Source organism: Hirundo rustica, chromosome 1 (assembly GCF_015227805.2).
Source record: "Hirundo rustica isolate bHirRus1 chromosome 1, bHirRus1.pri.v3, whole genome shotgun sequence".
Classification (NCBI taxonomy): Eukaryota; Metazoa; Chordata; class Aves; order Passeriformes; family Hirundinidae; genus Hirundo; species Hirundo rustica.
In genome coordinates, this window is record NC_053450.1 from 39,375,271 (window position 1) to 39,387,641 (window position 12,371).

General features: G+C 41.7%; 1 protein-coding gene across 5 annotated transcripts in view; it reads right to left on the reverse strand.

Moving 5' to 3' along the window:
* LYN (LYN proto-oncogene, Src family tyrosine kinase) overlaps positions 1-12,127 on the reverse strand; it is a 49,118-nt gene extending 36,991 nt beyond the window's left edge. For 2 of the 5 annotated variants that reach the window (XM_040070652.2, XM_040070631.2), the window contains exon 1: positions 11,690-11,804. The gene's annotated coding sequence lies outside the window, so the exon portion shown is untranslated. Of the gene's footprint in view, positions 1-6,798; positions 6,823-11,689; positions 11,805-12,059 lie in introns of those variants that run through there. The other 3 variants (XM_040070621.2, XM_040070663.2, XM_040070642.1) reach the window with 3 other exon arrangements.
* Between the last annotated feature and the right edge of the window lie 244 nt (positions 12,128-12,371).

Consider the following 12,371-nt stretch of genomic DNA (forward strand, 5'->3'; position numbering starts at 1 on the left):
AAATTCACTACAGTTTCATCTAGATTAGTTAAAATCTTGGTTTCACACAGGAATTTTGGCAGTGGTTTAAAAAAAAACACAATAAAGTAAATAAAAATCAGCAAGAAACACTGAAAATAATGTCACTGTGGTGGTATAATGATGTTATAATGCTTTCAGAAGGATGAAAATAAAAACCTGAAACAGAACATCACATTGAAATGAAGCAGAATTTGTACAAACTACTGATCATTGTTTATTCAATTGGAAAAAAAAATAAAATTACCAAAACACAAGGAAGTTAATTCACAGAAGACTGTAATTTTGCTAACTTTGAATAATAGACTTTATATATTATGAAAATGTTCCAGATTCATTTAGTCAGTATTTTTGGCACTAATTTTAAACCAAGTCTTACATTAAAATAACATCTGTTTTCTGACCTTATAATACTTGCTTCATTTTATTACAATCATTTGCCTCAACTGCATCCTCCAGAATTTTGAATCGATATCAACAATGAATTAATTCACTTTGCCAGCCCTCAGGCAACCACATCTTCCATTTCCTCAACTTTTTTCCACTGTACTATATCTTTTGAAGATAGGGAAAAAGGTCAAGTAACGTCTTAATTTGACATAACAGAATAAATACTTCTATCAAATTCTTCAAAAGGATCATATGACATGGAACAGAAAAGCTGTGCCAATACATTAACCAACTTAAAGGAAAGGTTCCCAAAATATTTTAAGGACTTTAAAGTGTAATACAAGCTATAAGTAAAAATGTCATTTTCTTGACTGGTAAAAACTCTCAGTAATGACAAACAGCAGCTCCATATAACCAAATCTCCATTTCCAAATGAAAGTTTGGCCAAACCACTACACTGAAAAGGATCAACATTCTTCCCAACTATTAGGAAGTGTCCCAATCCAGCTAGCAAACCCCAAGGACGACATCTGCTTTCCAAGTTGCACATATCTGTGACTCACATACTGGTTTTTTCAGCTTTAAATGGATGACTTCGGCCAATAATGGCAGCATGGTAAATTTTCAGTAGTCTATATTTGCCCTGCAAATGTATGGGTATAATATGTAGTATACATATTTACGTATGTATGTTGCTATGTATGTCTATGCCTGCCACTGGGATAAGGATCCTTCTCCACACCTTTTTAGTGATTAGAGCAATAACTGTGGTATAGGCAATATGTGAAACTACCCATTAAAAAACCCAAAGGCCTTGGAGTGAGGTCCAGGAAATGCCCAAAGGTCTTCATCCTCATAACAAGTGACATGATGGAAGGATAGGACAAGCTTCACACAGTTTCTTTGGAGAACACCGATCTGGGAACTATTATTCTCTATTCCCAACAGTATTCATCCTCCCCTTCTCTTTCACAGACACTCTTCCTCCCAACACAAGGTGAAGTTGGGAGATGTGCAGCCAGAGCTTCTATGTGAGTCCAAAAGGGCTGGTTCATGCCCACGGTGGCTTTACTCAGGTGTTGATTTCAATACACTGTTTGATGCGTTGGAAAGCAAAGGTACAACCACACAAATCATCTCAGTATTACTGTGCAGTGCCCCATGCCTGCATTTACAATGTGACAAATGAAAAAGAAATGAGAGCTTCTCCCTGTTTTCACTGAGCCTCAGAAGACAACAAGAGACAACGGGAGCAACTTGCTAACTTCAAATGAGTTTTGGGGAATCATCACCAGGCTGCGCCCTAATGAGCTCTTCAGCTGAAATTTGTTACTCTGCCTTCTCCAGAAGGTGCAAAGGAAAGTATATTAACAGGTAGCTGATACTTGAAAACTTTGTCTCCTTCAAGTAAGGCAGCCTAATGTTCAACCTCCACATGCTTGAACAAATGTATTGATGGGATTCTTGTTGAAGTAAATTATTAATAGCTACTATGACTAAGGGGAGAGAATAGTTAGTTATGAAGGTGGCCTTCAACTAGTTAATATGTTGTTGGCAATAAAGACTATTTTGCAAATGTGATCTGCTTTGAAGTGTGCCTGTAATTCAAACCCATTGTTATACTGTAAATAGAATGCAAAGATCATAAACATCATGAAATTATCACAACATAAAGTCATAGAATTGTTAAGGTAGGAAAAGATCTCTAAGATCGACAAGTCTATGTCCCCAGCTGCCACATTTAGAGAGGTATTTTGAATGCTTTCAGGAATGGAGATCCTACCACTGCCCTGGGCAGCCTGTTCTAACACTGTCAGTCAAGAAATTTTTTCTAATATCCAATCTAAATCTCCCCTGGCACAACTTGAAGCAATTTCCTCTTGTCCTGTTGCTTGTTGCTTGGAAGAAGAGATCCTACCTGCACACAACTTCCTTTTAGGGTGTTGCAAAGAGTGGCAAGGTCTCCACTGAGACTCCTAACACCCTCAGCTCTCTCAGCTGCTCCTCATGGGACTTGTGCTCCAGACCTTTCCCCAGCTCCACTGCCCTTCTCTGGACAAGCTCCAGAACCTCAATGTCCTTCTTGCAGTGAGGGGCCGAAAACTGAACACAGGAGCTGAGATATGGCCTCAGCAGTGATGAGTACAGGGGGACAATCCCTGGCCTGGTCCTGCTGGCCACACTACTGCTGACACCACCAGGATGTCACTGGCCTTCTTGGCCACCTGGCTGGCTCATGTTCAGCTGGCTACTAGTCCTTCTCTGCTGAGCCACTTTCCAGCCTCTCTGCCCCCAGCCTGTAGCTCTGCGTGGGGTTGTTGTCACCCAAGGGCAGCACCCACTATTTGGTCTTGTTGAACCTCATGCAACTGACCTCAAGCCATCAATCCAGCCTGTCCAAATCCCTCATCATGTCAATAAAAACGTGATGGAGGACAGCAAATTCGCAGCCAGCAAGCCCTGATGAAGGTTTTGAGGGTGGTCTCATAGAAAGTATGCCACTTCTCCTTTGGGTTTATCTTCTGTTTTCAGTGTGTTTAATAAAAGAGAGAAATGGGGAACAGAATAAGTGCATATTAGCTTTTGTTCTTTCAAATTCAGGTAACTATATCCCCAGGGAATAAATCAATTTTTATAAACCTTACCTGGTTTCATGCATTCTACAATCCACTTCCAACATGGATTATGATAGTTATGGCTGGATCAGGGCAGAATGACTTCTATGTCAATGGATCCTAACTGTAGTAGCTTTGCTATCAGGAAACTCATATTACTTTGCCCCATGCTGCATTTGCCATTCTGCTTCATTGGTCAGAAGGCTTCTCTATCTGCTGTCACTCCATGTTTGAATGCTGATATATGACTACACTTGCAACTAAAACATAACATTCAAGTTATAATAGCATCATACTGCATCTTGTGCAGATCCAAAGCAATGATTTTCACAAAAGAGCAGCAGATTTTTTAAAATTATCTTCAGACACCAGCATATAATTAAATTGTAAAAATAAGTTACTCCTCCAGCAGATTGTATTGCTCTTCATTAGCTGTACAGCACTAGATACACACAGAACTCTCCTGAAACAGAGGACATTGTACTGGGCTATGTAATATGGATTCAAGAATGAATTCTATGCTCAGATAAAAATTTGGGGTTAAACCATTCATGCTGAGCTAACACTCAGAGTACAGTTCCTCCTGGAAGTTTGCAAACATTGGACAAGTTTGTTCAAGTTGCAAGAGGAAACTGCAAGAGTTCTCCAAAGGAAAAACAAAACAAAACAAAACAAAACAAACAAAACCCCAACAACAAAAAACACGCCAGCGTCAAATCCGGTGCCACTAAATTACATGGCAGAAATGAATTTTTTTGCTGTTTAATCATTGCAGGGATATTGGACCAGCATTCAACACTAACTGTTTAAGTATCTACAGGAGGAACCGCCTTGTCTTCTCACTGATGTTAAACAGCAGAATCTCCCTTGACTTCAAGGGTGTAAGAGTATCCTCCAGGTTCTGGCACTTCACAGAAGGCTATTTATAACTCATTCATTTTACTTAATTTTAAACTCTGTGTTAATTATATTCCTTCAAGGGCATGAATCTAAGCCAGGAATGTACCAGTTGGTTTCTCGCTCAGCTTAGTAAACTGTTTCAAGTAACTGCTGCAATTTGTGACACATGGAGCAGCACCAAAGGGGATCATCTGAACCAACAGTTTGCTGCAAACATAATAAGGAGAATTAAAAGAGCTCCACGATCAGCAATTTTGGGAGGCTTTTAGATTAAGTCCTTGAGATCAGAGGGGTTTTTCTAATAGATACAAGCACAATTCTCTTAAGTCTACCAAACATATCCTGAGGGGCTGCAAAGTTTCACCAGTTCGGGTCTGAAAGCGTGTCACGTAAAGAGGGAAACACTCTCCAACTGAAGTCTTGTGAAACCACATGCTCAAGCTGGGGTGGCAGAAACAGTGTAAAAGGAAATACCTCACTGAAGAAAATACATCACTGAATGAACATGAATAAGAATTCACATCCAAGGATATTTCTAAGCATGTTTTTCACATTTATTCCACACATGAGCATGAATAAGAAGTTTCTCTAAAGCTAACCAAAATTAGAAATATTTTACATGCTTTCTATTTTCATAAAGGAGTGAGAGTGAGGATCTGGAAGCTCTCTTTGAAGGAAAGATTGTAAATACCTGGTGTGACAGTTCACTTGACTGTTCCTGCTTCAAATGTTTTAAGGAAGAATTAGAGTGCTCCAATTTTAAACATAGGTATGTCTGCAGATGATATTTCTCAAGGGCAAGAATGAACAGTTTCCCATATGACCAGGACAGCAGCTATGCAAGGAAACTAACATGATTAATGTCTTTTTATATTTGAGAGAAATTATTTTATACTACACAGAAGATCTAACTTAGACTGTGCACAAGCCCCAATGTTTAAATGTGACTTCAAGCACTCATGGCCCATGCTAACTTTCAAAGCAAAAACTAAAACCAAATCAGTGTTCGAAACAGTTATCCAAGTTTGTTTCAGGAGAACAATAATGAGTCCACAACTTGCATTTTAATTCCACAGTATTAAGTGTTGTGCAAAGAAGATGCTTTAAAAACTGGTAAGACTTCTTCATTGTTTGGCCATGCATGGCAAGTTCTCAGGACAACACAAACCATATGAGGAAAGGTGTAGGAGAAGAGGTCTAAATCCCTAAGAAATCAGAATTGAGGTTGATACTGAGAAACAAATTAAGCAGGAAAACTGCAGAAGCAGAGACAAAAAGAAAAAGCATTCAAATAAGAATGCAAAGGATAATAAATAATTGGGTAGAGACAACTCTAATTTCTAGGAAAGCATATATTCTCAATCAGTATGACAAAATACAGAACATGTAATAAACCTATGTATTCTGTGCTCCAAGGAGAAATTACTTTTCTGTGCCATACCATACAATCCACCTGCTTTTATTGCAGGAGTAGGGAAAAGGACCTTTCACTCATCCAAACCTAGTCCAATACACATGATTTGGATAAGCTCCTCAAATGATTTGGATAAGCTCCTCAAATGCATTTTTGACACTTGTAGCCTAGCTTAGGCTCCTAGCCTTCCATTAGGAGCAGAAGCATCCTGCCTGAAGCACCCTTTTCCCACTTGTTCACTCTACCTAAACTCTTTCCTGCTGGGGCCAGCTCTGCTGAACTTCTAAACTTGCACTGCCTTCTCAAAGCTGAATTTCTTAAGTTTCACTTTCTGTGGGGTCAGTGTGTGGGCCACACCAACATCAGCAGAGAGCACCAATGCTGGAGCAAGAGCTGTTGTCTCAGCACCACATCCCCACAATAAGCACACATGCTGAGAAGTCCAGGCTTTGCTTCCCTGAACCAGAAGTGTCTACAAGGAGGGTCAATGCCGGCTCGAAAACTTTTTACATGCGCCGCTACGCAGCACACAAAAACCTGCATGCAGCAGCAAAGAAACCTGAACAGAGAAGATCAAAGCAGCATCACAAGAAGGGCAGACAAAGCGGCAGGGGACAATCCACACTGACCATTCTCAAGCCAGAAACCCCATTATAAGTCAATTTGAGGTCACAGCTTTAAATCCGATGTGTCAAAGAGCTGTCAAAGACAGCATCTTTAGCTGTCTCTAAAGATAAATTACACCTGCACATAAATTGTACTCTAGACAGAAGAGACTTGCTGACCACCTACAGAAACACAAAGCTGCCCTTAAACAAGGCACAGCCTTAAAATACTCAGAAGACCACGTCCGTACGGACAGATTGGTACTCCACTGGACTTCATATCTCTCCAAGAGTCTGGGAGTAAATATTTCTGGATGAGTATTCCCTGAGAAGTAGTTTACAAATGATAATTGGATTACAAAAGGTGCTTTCCCAGAAAGGGAAAAGGAAACTTGCTGCAGACATCTAAATCAAGAGATGAAATAAGCAGTTTACAACACTGACAGTCCTGAAGACAAAGCTGGAGAGAAAGAAACAGCAGAATCATGTTGGTAAAAAAAAAAAAAAAAAAAAACTATGATGGGAGAAGAAAAAACAGGAACTCGTGGTAGGGAGTACTCCCACAGCAGGGTAAAGACTGAAATACAGATTCTTCCAGGAAATTGGAGAGACAAAACCTCAAACAAACAGCACATTATTACTAATGAAGACATCTGAAGCAGTGTGCGTCAAGGACTTTTTTGGAAACACTGGTAAGCATTATGGCAGAGGGAGGGGAATTGCTCCCAAAGAAATTTAGCAGGAGATTTTGACAAGAGGCAAGCTTTCCTGGTCAGGCATAGTGGGAGCACTGCTATCTACTGCCTGCCATCAGTCAGGCCATCTACATCCCAGAAGAAGTGGGCTTAGAATTCACCTCAGTATGACTTGGTGCTTCCCCACTGGTGCCAGGAGAGCTGCTGCAATCTCTCTCGAAGCCAGTGCAAATACAGCTGGACAGAAAAAGGAGGACAAATTACCACACCAGCAATCCAGCAGAAGAGTTGCTTAAAAGGCAGGTTTTCCACCACTCCTCACAGGCTGCAATGCTTCCCTCCAGCCTTTGCACAGTTCAGCACATCTTTTGCAATGGCAAGCCTGGAGTTACAAAAATGTACTTTGAATCCCATTTGCACATTCTGCTACATCACAACAGCGCATTCAAATGACTCTTGCAAAGTATTTTGAGCAAGTCGAACACAGAACATCCAATATAGGATTTCCTCTTTCTCCTGCCCATCCCCTTCCTGTTTGTTTACCAAAAACTTTCACTTCCTCAGTGACACTGAGACCAGCTCTGGCAACCACTTAACCCTGGTTCTCCAGTCCTTGTCCACTCACACCTGAATCACGGCTCCCCAGGGCATTGAGTACTTACTGAAGGACTTTAAAAATCCATCAAACACATGGTAAGGCTGGGGCTGCCCTGGAGAAGACTGTTTTGTGTCCACTGGACCTAGCGTATATAAACCTCATGATTCCGGCAAGGGACACCGGAGCAGGCAATTTCAATACATGCAACAGATGTGCTACTATTCCTATCATTCCCTACTCAGTTGATACTACCAGGAAATATTCTTTTTGTCTGAATATAGTAAAACTTAGCCATAGGTCGGACCCACTGATTTATAAATGTGTTACCGCTACATACTCAAACATATTCTTCAACTTTTGGTATTAATTTTGTTCTGAGCCCCTACTACTGTCATACATGGAAAGAGAAAACCTGCACAGTAGCCAAATATATTTCTGTACTAATTCCTGTGATATCATATTGCTTCAGTTTAAACCTATGATAAAACTTGAATAAGACTTCATTAAAAAACAAAACAAAACAAAACAAAACAAAAAAAAGCCAACACTAAACCAGATTTGTATTCACCTATCTGTACAAACTAATGAAGGAAACATGAAAAAAAGCAATAGATTGTAGATACCACATCAGAAGGCCCACTTAACAGATTATGCTTTTTTTGACGAACTTCCTGAAACAGCTTTTTTTAAACCAACAAAGGAGAAGTTAAAAGCACATCCCAGAGGGAGTCCTTTCCCTTCAAAATCTTATCATTTCCATACTTAGAGCAGGCCTCTGAAATAGAGAAAACTGCAAAAAGTGCCATTGCAGAGGAGTAGCTGCATCCCATACTCCAACATCTGCGGTGAACTATCACGTGTTCCAGTTTAAGGTTGCACTATTGCCTATCACAGCTGGCCTTTGCAAATTAAAATAAGAAATTCTACAATATGTCAACCTCAGGAAGAAGTAGCCTTCTGCCACATGCAGCAGAGACCATAGAGGAAGAAGGACACTTTGTTCAGACTGTTTATCATTGTAGTCCTTTGAACTGAAGATGTAAGACAAGTGTGCTGCGCAAACACAGGAACCAATTGTAGATACTTAAGATGCCAGCAGTTTGAAAAAGATAGGCAATGCTGACCTAGGGGAGAGCAAAGGCTAGCCTGGACACTACTAGTCCACCCTTTTAACCCACCAGAGAAATTAGATCTACCCATTACTCCCTAAAACCTTTCCTTAGTGTCCTTCTTTTCTTCCCAGCAAAATGTTACTGTCAAAATACTATTTTTTCTTATGACATTCACCTGACGAAAGTAACCAATCTATCTACCTCTATGAATAGTTCTTTAGGGCGTGAAACAAATACAAGTATCTCATAAATATTTTGGAGGAAGTGCTTCCAGCACATGATGAGTTCTGCCTTCACGTTTTGTTCCATGAACCCACATTTTTCAGGAAAGATGCCGAACTCAAACGTGAATAATTCAGTCTCGGAAATTACAGCATTTAATGACAATGTCAACAGGAAATGTATCTGAATCAGGCAAAAATAAATATGAAAGCACAGACCTTTCCATCCTTCCCCAAAGGACAATGAAGTTTAAACTAGGAACAGTCACACTAAGGAGAGTTAACACTGCATTTGTCTTTTATTAGTACAGGCTGATTGCTTTGAGAAGGCACCATTACTGTTTACAGGGTGGCAGACTCCTTCGCCCTCTATGTGTCATTAAAGACTGTTTTCATACAAATGCAATTTTACATTTTTGTCTCCAGTTTCCTGTGGTATGGCTTAGCAAGTCTGGAAGCCTTTCTTATTATACCATCTCTAGCATTCCTACACTCATTAAAGAGGGGACAGAAATAAATGGGAGAAATAGGAAGTAGGAATATGATCAACAGGACAAAAATCCTAATTCCCAGCTGGGCAACTGGTTTTTCTATAGCACAAAGCCTTTTTGCTTAGAGACAGAAATCCTACAGAGGCAATGTTATAATAAATGCCGCTTAACAGTCACATGGTTTGGTGTAATTATTTACACACTCAGCTCCATAGCTTCAAAAGGAAGTATCATTCTCTGCACATAAAGCTCACACAACCCTCAGGATCCCCGGCCCACAGATTCTCCTCCCATCCCTTGCATTAGCACATGACAGCTCATATCCTTCTGGGATCTCTGTGGCAGTAGACTTCCACCTCTGTGTACAGCACATCAGATTGCTAGGAATTCTAAGTTATACCTAACGCCCACTCCATTAATTAGTTGGTTAAGTTAGTTAGTTAGTTAGTTAGTTAGTTAGTTAGTTAGTTAGTTAGTTAGTTAGTTAGTTATTCCACGTGTGCTTGTCTTCTGCGTTCACTCCGTTTTGAAACCTGACCCCCAAGAGTAAAAATGGCTTTACAACTCTCCCCAGACAGAAGAGAAAAAGTCATTCAGTTACTCAGGATATGCACATATGGAAAAAAGGAAAGATCTCATCCCCTTCCCAGATCACCTAGCACTTTGACAAAAGCAAAAATTGTCTCATGATCAACACATGTTCGTCCCAAAACCTCAAAGATTCCAATTAAGATTCAAAACATGCGGAGTAGAGGCAGGCAAACATCCCCTTTTTTGTGACAGCAATGGAATCACATCTGAGATGAAATACGGCAGCTCTTAAACTTCCCCAAATTACTACAGAGATCAATGCTGCTCCCTGATGTGCCCCACAAGAAGGGCCAGGTGTAGCATCTCCGATTTGGTGAGACACCCCACTGAAGAACAGGCACTAAACTGAGCCAGGAAGACCTTGGACTTGTTTTTATTGCCTGTCACAGGAACTGTTTCCCGCAACACTTGCTGTTCTGTGATGGCAATTTACCTGACAGGAGTCAAAAAGGCCATAGGAAGAGAGGTCACTTCAATTACTTAGATAAACTGGAGGGGGGGAAAGTGCTATGAAATAGTTACTCAGACATTCATAAGTACTTACCTATTCATAAATGCCTGCAAGGAATGGTTTCACATTTATGGAAACTCCCTTGAAAAGGGTAACATTAAACCCCGTAGTATTAAACAGCTTAAAGGCAACTTTGAATTGTTAAGTTTCACAATTGATTGCTTTGTCAGAAAGAGTCATTGCACAACCCCACTGGTCAAGGGGCTTAAAAAGGAAGGCCTAAACCTTACCATATCTTCTGTATATTTCTGTAGGAAAAACCTCTTATTTACTCAAAACCAGAGAAAAGCAGAATAACTTGAAGTCAGCCAGCTACTGTACAAAGATTATCGTTCTATCATCACGGTTAAAAAAAAATATTTCAACAGCACACAATTAAAATAGATTTTTATGTTATTAAATAAAGAATTTTTTCCTAACTAATCTGTGGTGCACAAAGTTGAAACAGAGAAAGAAAAAAGCCTTAAATCTCAGAAGAGATCCATAAAATGATACATCTTTTGATCTCACAGTTCATTAATTTCAATCTTACCCCAAGGTTTCATAACATTCTATTAGGAGTATCTAACTGATTTCTAGCCTGTTGCTACTTCTTCAGAGAAAATGATCTGATTTTTTTTTCACATCCATACTTTCAGCGCTGTTGATAGTAGGTATTAAAAAGATAACACCTATTCTGTCCTCAGTGTTGGGTTGGAAACAATCCACACAAACAAAATTTGACTCTCCGCTTGATAAAACTGAGCTATGTTTTTCCAACATAGCTTTGCAATTTCTCAACACGTATCTTCTGCTTTTTGTTTTAACTCTATAGTGATACTGCGTTGAGTATCTTATCTATCAGACTTATCTACATGGCACTTGTACTTTACAGATACTTTCAAATAACATTACTATTCCTAAATTGCGAAAGTCTTACAGATACTTGACGGAATCAGGCTTAAAAATTTTAATTTTCGATTTGTATTACCATGTCCGTTAAGATATACATTAAGATCGGTTAGAACGTTTCTCTTTCTTCAAAGGTGGGAGTGAAAGGCAGGAGATGGGATATCGATTAGGGTTTCAGATGAAACCAGCTTTGTGCTCCCTGTGTATATCGGCGGAATATAACCTGGCTAAACAAGTTTCAAGTGTTAATCCCTTTGGTCTTTAGTGCCAATGGAGGGGAATAAGGCTGCAAGACGAGTTTGTGCCAACCCATTCACTGCAAGCACTTGAAAGATGCGATTTCAACAGCAAATCTTAACTGCTTTACTGAAGGTACAGCATCAGCTCCTAAACTAAAATTTTAAGGAGAAAACCGTTCAAGACGGTTCCTCAGGAATACAGTACCTACAAGAGCAGTCTGCAAGAAACACCGCACACCAAACATCACAGTACTACTTCCTCATCTTTCTTTTAATTCCAAGCACATTTGAACACGCAGTTAAGAGGAAGAAGCTTCAACTTGCAGAACGCACCAGAAATTACGCTCCCAGAAAAAAAGCAGCGTAGGAAGGGATACCCAGGGATCGCATCACCTCACCTTAGTCAAGGCTATCGTTTTGCCTTGAAACGCCGACTGCAGACTTTAACCAGCTAATTTCACACGCTCCCCGGCACAAAATAGCTGGAAGGCATCCGAGCCCTCCGGATCACGGCAGAAGCCGGGCAAAGGGGGTTGAGATAAATCGCGCTTTTGAGAACGCTTATTTTTATCCCGAGGGCGGCTATTTCCCTTAAGACCCCATCCAGCCCTACCGGGCGGCTCGGGCGGCAGCGGCACCTCCCCTCGGAGGCAGAAGCGAGGGACAGCCGCCCGGGAAGCTCCGGCAGCGCTGGCGGGCAGCCTCGGCGGCACCCCGCGGGAGAAGCGGGGCCGGCCGGGACCGCCGCCCCCGGGGGAAGGCACTTACTTTCCCGGGCGCGCAGGCGGAGCGGCAGCGAGCGAACGGCGGGGTGCGCGCCGGGGCGCGGAGCGCGGTGTCCCGGGCGCCGAGCGGCGGGGCCGGAGCGCTGCTCTCGCTGCGGGCGGGGCGCGGCCCGCGGTTGGTTCGCGGCGCGGGTACTTCCTGCTGCCGGGAACATTTGCATGCGGCGGACAGCGGGGAGAGCGAGCGAGCGAGCGAGCGGGGGGCGGCCCCGGGCCGGCGGCCGAGGGCTGTGCCCGGTTCGAGGTGGGGCAGGGGCTGCGGAGGGGTGGCGGGGGTCAGCCCCGCCGGGCTGCC